Here is a 12,369-nt window from a genome sequence, read left to right as displayed (position 1 = left end):
TCACAGCCCAGTGCAGACCATACCAAGCCCAGTGGGAACAGAGAGCTTTGCACCAACCACAGCAACACTGGAAGGACACAGACTCGTACAAACCAGCTCTGGACTGCAAAGAGACTGCCCAGTACAGTTCCAGCACTGAAAGCAGGGCGATGGGCAAGGAAAAAACAACCACAGTCCTGCAGGGACACCGACTGGTGCAACCTCAGCACGGGAAGGGGAGGTGAATCTCTGGAACATTTTTGACACAAATGAGTTATGGAGACTGGATCACTGGAGATATTTGAAGAGAGGGGGATACATTGTTGTGGAAGTTCAGTACTAACGTAATGTGGAACTCATTGAGTCATAGGGCCAAACAGCACGGAAACAAGCCTGTCACCCCAGCTTGCTCATGCACATTATTCCCACTTGCCAATATTTAACCCAGATCCCTCAAAATGTTTCTTACCCATGTACCTGTCCGAAAGTCTTTTAAATGTTATAGTTTCTGCCTCCTCCAGCAGCTCTTTCCAAAGACCCACCATCCTCCAGTGAAAAAGTTGCTTCTCAGATTCCTATTCTTTCCCTTCTCACTTGAAAGCTATGTCCTCTGGTTCTTGATTCCTCTGCTCTGGGTGAAAGAACAAGCACAGAACAGGAGTTGAGGCCTGGGACACATCAGCCATGATCACAGTGAATGGTTGGCAGCCAGATGGCCAGCTCCTGCTCCTTGCTTTGTTGTAATGAACGGACACAGGCCTTTACAACACAGTGCGCTGCATTGTGATGACACAGACCTTTACTTTAGTTTATAGACAATAGACAATAGGTGCAGGAGTAGGCCATTCAGCCCTTCGAGCCAGCACCGCCATTCAATGCGATCATGGCTGATCACTCTCAATCAGTACCCCGTTCCTGCCTTCTCCCCATACCACCTCACTCCGCTATCCTTAAGAGCTCTATCCAGCTCTCTCTTGAAAGAATCCAACGAACTGGCCTCCACTGCCTTCTGAGGCAGAGAATTCCACACCTTCACCACTCTGACTGAAAAAGTTCTTCCTCATCTCCGTTCTAAATGGCCTACCCCTTATTCTTAAACTGTGGCCCCTTGTTCTGGACTCCCCCAACATTGGGAACATGTTTCCTGCCTCTAATGTGTCCAATCCCCTAATTATCTTATATGTTTCAATAAGATCCCCCCTCATCCTTCTAAATTCCAGTGTATACAAGCCCAATCGCTCCAGCCTTTCAACATACGACAGTCCCGCCATTCCGGGAATTAACCTAGTGAACCTACGCTGCACGCCCTCCATAGCAAGAATGTCCTTCCTCAAATTTGGAGACCAAAACTGCACACAGTACTCCAGGTGCGGTCTCACCAGGGCCCGGTACAACTGTAGAAGGACCTCTTTGCTCCTATACTCAACTCCTCTTGTTACGAAGGCCAACATTCCATTGGCTTTCTTCACTGCCTGCTGTACCTGCATGCTTCATTTCATTGACTGATGCACTAGGACACCCAGATCTCGTTGAACTCCCCCTCCTCCTAACTTGACACCATTCAGATAATAATCTGCCTTTCTATTCTTACTTCCAAAGTGAATAACCTCACACTTATCTACATTAAACTGCATCTGCCATGTATCCGCCCACTCACACAACCTGTCCAAGTCACCCTGCAGCCTTATTGCATCTTCCTCACAATTCACACTACCCCCCAGCTTAGTATCATCTGCAAATTTGCTAATGGTACTTTTAATCCCTTCGTCTAAGTCATTAATGTATATCGTAAATAGCTGGGGTCCCAGCACCGAACCTTGCAGTACCCCACTGGTCACTGCCTGCCATTCCGAAAGGGACCCATTTATCCCCACTCTTTGCTTTCTGTCTGTCAACCAATTTTCTATCCATGTCAGTACCCTACCCCCAATACCATGTGCCCTAATTTTGCCCACTAATCTCCTATGTCGGACCTTGTCGAAGGCTTTCTGAAAGTCGAGGTACACCACATCCACTGACTCTCCCCTGTCAATTTTCCTAGTTACATCCTCAAAAAATTCCAGTAGATTTGTCAAGCACATGTAAAGAGGTACATTGAAAACCTTTTGTTGCGTGTTAAGTGTTGCATGTTGCAACGTCGGGCATTGCACTGTGATGACACAGGCTTTTACAACACAGAGCGTCACACTGTGAGGACATAGGCCTTTACAACCCGGGGCGTTGCACTGTGAGGACACAGGGCTTTGCAGATCTCAGCAAAGTGTAGATATAAATGGCATCATCAGACAACTATAAGCTGAGGACAAAGGCTGATGCGATTAAGATCACCAAAGTGTGAAAGGATAAGGAGTGAGACTTTTGAAGTGCAGGAGATAGTCCATAGATAGTCTGAGTTTAATGGGGGAGTGCTGGACCTAATCCTAAGGAATGAAGTTGGGGAAGCAGATGCAGTCCTGGGAACCGTGGATTTTGAGGGATATTGAGGGGTTGATTAAAACAAGAGTCAAGTGTCAAAAGTGTTTTATTGTCATATGTCCCAGATGGAACAATGAAATTCATAATTGCTGCAGCACAACACAATATGTAAACATAGTACACCATAAACAATATAACAAACGAGAGAGAAAAGAAAGAAAAAAATAATAATAAATGGAAGTGCACGGTAGATTTAAGAGGATTAGCGACTGGGGAGGTCCTTTAAGGTTACATAGAGGGTGGAGTTCTGTAGCATGAATTTAGGAGAGCAAACTGTCAAATGACTCCTCCCACTTCCTCCAAACCAGAGGCGTAGCTATGGGCACTCGCATGGGCCCTAGCTACGCCTGCCTCTTTGTCGGGTACGTCGAACAATCCCTGTTCCAGACGTACACTGGCCCCATCCCCGAACTCTACCTCCGCTACATCGACGACTGCATTGGTGCTACCTCTTGCACCCATGCAGAACTCACTGACTTCATAAACTTCACCTCCAATTTCCATCCTGCCCTTAAATATACCTGGACTATCTCTGACATCTCCCTCCCGTTTCTGGACCTCACCATCTCCATCACAGGAGACAGACTAGTGACGGACATTTACTATAAACCCACCGACTCGCACAGCTATCTGGACTACACTTCTTCCCACCCGGTCCCCTGCAAAAAGTCTATCCCCTACTCCCAATTCCTCCGTCTACGCCGCATCTGCGCCCGGGATGAGGTGTTTCACACTAGGGCTTCCGAGATGTCCTCGTTCTTCAGAAAACGGGGCTTCCCCTCCTCCATTATAGATGAGGCTCTCACTAGGGTCTCTTCTACACCCCGCAGCTCCGCTCTTGCTCCCCCTCCCCCCACTCGCAACAAGGACAGAATCCCCCTCGTTCTCACCTTCCACCCCACCAGCCAGCGGATCCTACATATCATCCACCAACATTTCCGTCACCTACAACGGGACCCCACCACTGGCCATATCTTCCCAACCCCTCCCCTCTCTGCATTCTGCAGAGACCGTTCCCTCCGTAACTCCCTGGTCCACTCGTCCCTTCCTACCCAAACCACCCCAACCCCGGGCACTTTCCCCTGCAACCGCACGAGATGCAACACCTGTCCCTTTACCTCCCCCCTCAACTCCATCCAAGGACCCAAACAGTCTTTCCAGGTGAGACAAAGGTTCACCTGCACCTCCTCCAACCTCATCTATTGCATCCGCTGCTCTAGATGTCAACTTATTTACATCGGCGAAACCAAGCACAGGCTCGGCGATCGCTTCGCTGAACACCTGCGCTCGGTCCGCATTAACAAAGCTGATCTCCCGGTGGCCGAGCACTTTAACTCCCCCTCCCATTCCCAGTCTGACCTTTCTGTCATGGGCCTCCTCCAGTGCCATAGTGAGGCCCGCCGGAAATTGGAGGAGCAGCACCTCATATTTCGCCTGGGCAGTTTGCAGCCCGGCGGTATGAACGTCGACTTCTCCAACTTTAGATAGCTCCTCTGTCCCCCCCTTCCCCTCCTCCTTCCCAGATCTCCCTCTATCTTCCTGTCTCCACCTATATCCTTCCTTTGTCCCGCCCCCCTGACATCAGTCTGAAGAAGGGTCTCGACCCGAAACGTCACCCATTCCTTCTCTCCCGAGATGCTGCCTGACCTGCAGAGTTACTCCAGCATTTTGTGAATAAATTGAAATATTAGTGGCAGCTCAGCTTAGGGAAAACCTCACAGAGCCCGAGATATTTTGAAAACAAGAGGGTAGACAAAGAGTGAAGCTGTGAGGTACCAAAGTGGCAACCAATGCGGAGGGGCAAAGGGTTTGGGCAAAGTCATAGATTAATGGTTAATTTCATGTCACAGGAGCAGAATTAGGCCATTCGGCCCACCAAGTCTATTCAGCGATTCAATCATTGCTGATCCATCTTTCTCTCCCAAATCTATTCTCCTGCCTGGGCAGGAGGCACTAAAGCCTGAGGTTTCACACCACCAGGTTCAGGAACAGTTCCTTTCATACAACTCTCAGGTTCTTGAACAGGATTGACCTACACAATCCTAATCGTACCTCGAGAATGGAACACTATGGCACAACTCTTGCACTGTTATAGACTTTTGTTGTTGTACTTTGTTTTGGTTTTGCAGTCATCTTTCTTTAAGAATTTTATTTATTTTAATGTACAATTTATATGTATTTTGTTTTGTGCATTTATCTAAGCCTACATGCCTTTGATGCTGCTGTAAGCAAGATTTTTATTGTTCCAACAGCTGATTGTACTCGTGCATGTGACAATAAACTCAAATTGAACTCTGTTATGAATGTTCTGCACTGGTTCAACTTCAAGATGCAAGATATCTTTATTTGTCATCCATAAAACAAGTTCTTGTCTTATGTGGATTTATCTCCGTTATCTTATCTGAATTAAACTTCATCTGCTATTCCGTTGGCTACTTTTCCAGTTGATATATATTCAGTTGTAAACTTGTAAGATAACCTTATTCATCACCGATCCCTGCAAACCACTGTAGTCGCAACAGAGATAGACTTCCCCTAGTCCTTAAATTTCACCCCATCAGCCAATGCCTGTCCCAAAGGTAGGAAAAGAGGAAGTACAAAAAGATCTGTGTGTCCTTGTTCATCAGTCACTGAAAGTAAGCATGCAGGTACAGCAGGCAGTGAAGAAAGCTAGTGGCATGTCAGCTTTCATGACAAGAGGAGTTGAATATAGAAGCAAAGAGGTCCTTCTGCAGTTGTACAGGGCCCTAGTGATACCGCACCTGGAGTACTGTGTGCAGTTTTGGTCTCCAAATTTGAGGAAGGACATTCCGGCTATTCAGGGAGTGCAGCATAGGTTCACTAGATTAATTCCCGGAATGGTGGGACTGTCGTATGTTGAAAGACTGGAGCGACTGGGCTTGGATACACTAGAATTTCGAAGGATGAGAGGGGATCTTATGGAAACATATAAAATTATTGAGGGATTGGACACGCTAGAGGCAGGAAACATGTTCCCAATGTTGGGGAAGTCCAGAACCAGGGGCCACTGTTTAAGAATAAGGGGTTGGCCATTTAGAATGGAGATGAGGAAAAACATTTTCACTCAGAGAATTGTAAATCTGTGGCCAATTCTCTGGATGCTTTCAAGAGAGAGTTCGATAGAGCTCTTAATTATATCGGAGTCAGGGGGTATGGGGAGAGGGCAGGGATGGGGTACTGATTGTGGATGATCAGCTATGATGACATTGAATGGCAGTGTTGGCTTGAAGGGCCGAATGGCCTACTCCTGCAGCTATTGTCTATTATCGTATACAATACATAATGTTCCGACATAATGCTCCATTTCCAACGGGATCCTAACACTAGTCACATCCTCCCATCTCCTCCCCTTTCCGCCTTCCGCAGAAACCGTTCCCTCCACAACTCCCTGGTTAACTCATCTCTTCCCACCCAAACCACCCCCTCCCCAGGTACCACCTGAACCTACCTGATCTCCCGGTTGCTAAACACTTTAATTCTCCTTCCCATTCCGACACTGCCCTTTCTGTCCTAGTCCCCTCCATTGTCAGAGTGAGGCCAAACACAAATTGTTGGAACAGCATCTCATATTTCGCTTGAACAGCTCACAGCCCAGAGGTATATTAATTTCTCTAATTTCAACTAACCCTGGCATTCCCTCTCTCTCTCTCTATCCCTCCCTCACCCAAGTCGCACCAGCTTCTCGTTTTCACCCAACAAACAGCTAACAATGAATGGTCTGTTTCCTTTATCATCGTTACTCACTGTTCACTGCCCGGCAGGCAGGAAGAGAAGACCCCGATGTCCACAGTGGAGGAGCAGTCAGGCCCACAAGACTCCACCAGTCAGGCCCCAGATCCACACGGGAATGGCAGAGAGCAAGGACCAGCTCGTCTGATACAATCGCCGCTTTCTCCATCTCTCCAAACCAGTCTGCAAACCACAAGAGCATCCGTGAGATCACCTCTCATTCTTCTCAACTCCAGCAAGTACAGACCGACCCCACTTCAGTCCAGTCCTTTATCTCAGGCTCCACCCCCGGGCCCAGGCCCCTCCCCCTCCGTGGGCCTCGCCGCCGCCCCGCGCCCGGACCGGCCGGTTGCCGAGGGAACGACGTCAGTGACGCTACACGGTATCTGTGACGTAATCGCGCAAATGGCTTGCCGAAGTTGTCTCGCATCACGTGACAGGGGCGGCCGCAACCCGGGGGGAGGGGCAAAGTGAGCTGGCAATCAGTCACTTTTTCTAGGAGGGAAACTGATCAATCAATCAATATCAATAGTCGTTTATTTGTTACATACACATAAATGTGTAGTAAAATGAAACATTACCCGCAGTTGAACAATAAGACCAATAAGATTAATCAATAAAAATGCAATAACACATACAATCACAACTAACACCAAACAAAAAGAAACATCCATCACAGTGAGTCTCCTCCAGTCCCTCCTCACTGTGATGGAAGGCCAGAATGTCTTTTTCTCTTCCCTGCCGTCTTGTCCCGCGGTCAGGCTGTTGGAGTTGCCACGTCGGGGCGGTCGGGGCTCCCGATATTGAAGCCCCCGCTGGGCGGTGAAAAAAAATCCCGCGGCCTATTTCAGGCCGCGCCGGATGGTGAAAGGTCCGTGGCGGGCCGACCCAAGCCCCGCGATTCGGGGCGGGCGGACACGTTGCCTCTGCCGCTGCCGGAGCTCCCGATGTCGGCCCCCATCCAGGGGCCTGCGGGCTTCCGACGTCCACGCGGCCCGCGCCGGAGCCTCCGGAGACGAGTCGCAGCCGTTCCCGCAGCATTCGCAGGCAGCCAGCGCCGCAGGTGGTGAGTCCGGACCGCGGGCTCTGCGAACCAGAGACCCAGGTGGTCCCAGGTGCATGGCCGGTGGTAGGCCGCAACGGGAACGGAGACACGATACAGAACAAAGGTCGCGTCTCCGTTCTGGAGAGAGAATGTTACAGTTACAGTTCCCGTTCCCTCCCACCCCCCCCCCCCCCAAAACATAACATACAACACTACATCATATTAACACTACAATTGAGACAAAAACAACAAAAAACACAAAAGACAGACGGACTGCAGGCAAGCCGCAGTCATAAAACACAAGGTACATGATATTTGATATTGAGTTGACAGAAACTGAATATATTAATAATTGTAAAAATAATACTGTCGTCGGTAGGGGTGCCAACCTCACTCCCAAATGTGGAACAGATTACGTCCAGAGTGTTTGGAGCTAAAATGCCGAAAAACTCGATTGTCTGGACCGAAACTGTCCGCACCTACAACGTCGGGGCCTGCAGCGTCCAGGCTTACATCACCCCCCCCCCCCCCCGGGCCTAATACGGGACAAACCAATTTAGCCGAAAATACGGGATGTCCCGGCTAATACGGGACAGTTGGCAACCCTACTGCCAACAGTCATAAAACACTAGATACATGAAACATGAAATGAAAGTGACGAGTGGAAAGGGTTGGGGATGTGCAAAGATTTGAGGGTGGGGGGAGGTGAGTCAGTCTACCCCACGACAGAAAGGGGAGGAGTTGCACAGTTTGATAGCCTCAGGGAAGAGGGATATCCTGTGGCGTTCTGTATCCTCCCCTCCAAGACCACCTCCTATGAATCCACTTCCGCGCCCAGGATGGAGCCAGATGAGTTTGTGAATTCTGATGGTGTTCGCGGCCTTTGCCCTGCTGCCCCAGCACACAAGAGCGAAGAAGGTGGCTCTGGCTACCACCGTTTGGTCCAACATCAGGTGATTAAACCGACACCACTCAACAAAGTCTTAGACTACCCCTCTGCATTCAGCTTCCCTCCCCTCACTGATGCAGCCCACAATTGCAGAGTCATCCAAAAACTTCTGCAGGTGGCAGGAGTCCCAGTTATATCTGAAGTCCGAGGTGTATATGTTGAACAGGAAGGGAGAGAGTACCGTCCCCTGTGGGGCCCCCGTGTTGCTCAGTACCATGTCCGAGACACAGTTCTGTTGCCTGACATTGTGGTCGTCCAGTCAGGTAGTTGGTGATCCAGGACACCAATAGTGCATCCACCCGCATCTTCGTCATTTTGCAGCCTAGAAGTGCAGGCCGGATGGTGTTAAGCACTGGAGAAGTTAAAAAGATGACTCTCATAGTCCTTCCCGGCTTCCAGAGACATTTTGGTGTCAAATGTGCAACTGGGGAAGCGACGTAGAATCTCTTTTCTCAAGACATAAACTTGAACAAAATAAGTTGTTTCCAAGGCAGAAGCAGTGAAAAAGATCAGCGAAAAATTAATGAAAGAGATAAAGGGCAAAGTAAGAGGCGAGAGATGCAGCCAGTCAGAATCGTGTAAAGAGTAAGCGTTTCTGGTGAGATAAAATAAAATAGAAATTTATTGAGAAAGTGAGCGGTGATTCTGTGCAAAGTGAGTCTGAGGGGCAATGGTGGTAAATTGTTGACAGCAGAGTGAGTGGGAATCACTGCCAGGTAAGGAAGGCGAGAATTAGATGGGGCCTGAGGGTTGTATTACACTCAGAACGTGGTTGCAATGTGGGATATGGTGCCTGAGAATGTGGTGGATGCAAGAACAATCACACAAGTGAACAAGTATCTGGGAGAGCACTTAAAGTGTTTCAGTGTTGAAGGTTATGGAGCAAGTATGATAAACTGGACTGGTACAGTGGGGCTCTTGTTCGTCAGTATGGAGGGCCACATGGGCTGTCTCTATACTGCACAATCCCATGAGTCTGTCAGAGTCACTACAGAGGATACAATGAACCTCGCAGAAATGGCTGTAAATCAGGAACTGGAAGTTAGGGGAATCCCTGAAAAATTGCAATCAAAATTGTTATCTAGACAGCTGTTGGTGTTGAGCTGGCATTTTTAATTTTTTTCCAAATATTCCCAGATTAGGGGCAGTATCCTTCCGGCAACAACAAAGAGTACAATTCCATACCAACAAATGTGGAGTGGGTGGGGGGGGTGGGGGGAAGCAGGAAACACCAGGCAAATGATCTCAACCACCTGTCACAGGAAAATGTGTCGGAAAGAACTGCAGGTTTAAATCCAAGATAGATGTTTCTCGATCCGAAACTTCACCCATTCCTTCTCTCCAGTGATGCTGTCTATCCCGCTGATTTACTCCAGCATTTGGTGTCACAGGAAAATGTCAGCTGCTATTACTAAAGAGATAACATGACACTCGAGTAAAACCCAAATCATTTGGGCAAAGTTAACTAGATGCTGAAAGGGAATCCAGTTTTGACCATTTTGACCAATATATCAGAGTTCATTGAAAGTGACCATCAGGATGAGGGAAGCTGGGTCCACAAGAGATATTTGGGCTCTCAAGATTCAAGGACGCATAATTGTCACTAAATCAAGTGGACCCGTTGGGCCCAAACCTCTCCTGCATTGGTGCAGCACCCTCTCCTCCCCCCTCCCCTCTCCTCCCCACTCCCCCCCCCATCCTCCTCACCTCTGCTCCCCCTCCCCCCCCACTCTCCCCCCTCTCCCCCTCCTACCCTCACTCCCTCCTCCCCCTCCCTCCCCCAACCCCCCATCCCCCTTCCTCCTCTTTCCTCCCCTCGCTGCCCCTCACCCCCCTCCCCCCTTCTCCTCCCACCCACTCATCCTCTCCTTGCCCCCTCCCTCCCTCCCTCGGAGATAGGTTTAAACTTTAAAAATGTGAATAACTTTAAAAATGTAACACCTATTTCAATTAAACTTCTTCCACTAGCACCAGATGGTGAGTAAGGTAGTCCTAAAATTGCTGCACTATCGTGTACCGTTTTGGCTGTAGTTCAGGGACAAACAAACAAACGAGAATTTTAGTATATAGATATGTACCCGCAATAGAACAATGACATGCACACTTGCTGCAGCTTCAAATGTCATTTAACACAGGAGCACACAGATCATAATTAACAATAAAACATACATTAAATTTGTAACCACATTACTTGGTAACCAAAATTGTGCAACAACTGAAATCCATAATGCAGCTAAAAACATGGTGCACATCAGATCATAGCTGAGGTTAGTATTGTGTCATGTTCAAAAGCACGATAATTACTGGGAAGGAGCTGTTCTTGAACCTGATGACCATGATTTTCAGACTTCTGTACCTTCTTTCTGATGGTAGCAGTGAATTGTGAGCACAGCCAGGGTGGAGTGGTTTTATTATATTAGCTGCCTTTAAAGCAGTGCTTTCTCTGGATCCCTCTGATGGTGGAGAGGTCAGCACATGTGAGTGACCTGGTAGTGTCTACCTCTCTCTGTAGTCTCCTTCGTACATGGGCCTTTGCGTTGTCAAACCAGACCGTGATGCAACAGTACGCTTCTGTACACCTGTAAAAGTTCAATAAAGTATTTGTCAACAAACTGAATTGCTCAATATTTTTAGAAAGTAGAGGAAGGAAAAAAAGAAGTATATATCATGTGTAGATAGCTGGGATGAAGCAAATCTCTTGGGGAGTGCAAGTGATGAAGAAGTACACTTACGTCGAAAAGCAGAAGAGCAAAAAGGAGACAAGAGATATCTTTAGCAGAGAAGGTTATGGAGATAACCTGGGGATTATTTAAGCATATTGAAAGGCAACGAAGGAGAGATTAGGGTCCTGAAGGATCAATGTGGAATGCTATATTGGCAGCCATTGAGAACGTCACATAAACTGGGGAATTCAGGGACGAGAACTGTGATGTCTGCAAACATGTTCCAAGTTTAGAGGCATAGATAAAGTCGACAGTCAAAACCTTTTTCCCAGGTTGCAAATGAACAGTACTCGTGGGAATAGCTGTAAGTTGAGAGGGGGGAAGTATTAAGGAGATATGCGGGGCAAGTGTTTTTACACAGAGTGGTGGGGGCCTTGATTGCATTGTCTGGGGAGGTGGTGGAGGCAGATACAATAGTGGTGTACAAGAGGCTTTTAGATAGGCACAACAATGTGCAGGGAATAGAGAGGTATGGATCATGTACAGGCAGTGGAGATTAAGGGCTTTGTGGCCAAGTTTGTGGATGATACGGAAATAGGTGGAAAGGCGGGTAGTGTAGCTTAGAACACATCAGTATAATATGGCTCGGGAGGAACTGCAGATGCTGTTTTAAATCGAAGATAGACACAAAATGCTGGAGTAACTCAGGCAGACAGGCAGGATCTCTGTCTAAAGATCATTTGGAAGAAGGGTTTCGAACCAAAACATTACCCATTCCTTCTTTCCAAAGATGCTGCCTGTCCTGCTGAGTGACTCCAACATTTTGTGTCTATCTTACTGCAATATGGCACCAGTTTCAGACAGCCAAGCTGAGGAAGGATGTGCTGACTCTGGAGAGGGTCCCGAGGAGATTTACAAGAATGGTCCCAGGGATGAGTGTTTGTAGGCACTGGGCCTGTACTCGCAGGAGTATAGATGAACGAGGAGGGACCTCATTGAAACATACAAATAGTGAAAGGCTTGGGTGGAGTGGATGTGTAGAAGATGGTTCCGTTCGTGGGAGAGTCTTGCACTAGAGGCGCCTCAGAATTAAAGGACGTTCCTTTAGGAACAAGACGAGGAGAAATTTCTTTAGTCCGAGGGTGGTGAATATGTGGAACTCTTTGCCACAGAAGGCCTTGGAAGCCAAGTCAGTGGATATTTTTAAGGCAGAGATAGATAGATTCTTGATTTGTACAGGTCTCAAACGTTATGGGGAGAAGGCAGGAGAACGGGGTTAGGAGGGAGAGATAGATCAGCCATAATAGAATAGCGGAGTAGACTTGATGGGCCAAATGGCCTAATTCTACTGCTCTCACTTCTGACCATATGACCTAATCAGGCATCATGTTTGGCACAAACATTGTGGGGTGAGGGACCCACACTGTTCTTTGCACCATTACGAAAGAGTGGTCTTAAAGTGCATAATGTGGAAATCCTTGGAGCCTGATCAAGGGTATCCGAGGACA

This window comes from Rhinoraja longicauda, chromosome 34, assembly GCF_053455715.1.
Source record: "Rhinoraja longicauda isolate Sanriku21f chromosome 34, sRhiLon1.1, whole genome shotgun sequence".
Classification (NCBI taxonomy): Eukaryota; Metazoa; Chordata; class Chondrichthyes; order Rajiformes; family Arhynchobatidae; genus Rhinoraja; species Rhinoraja longicauda.
This window is presented reverse-complemented; position numbering follows the sequence as displayed.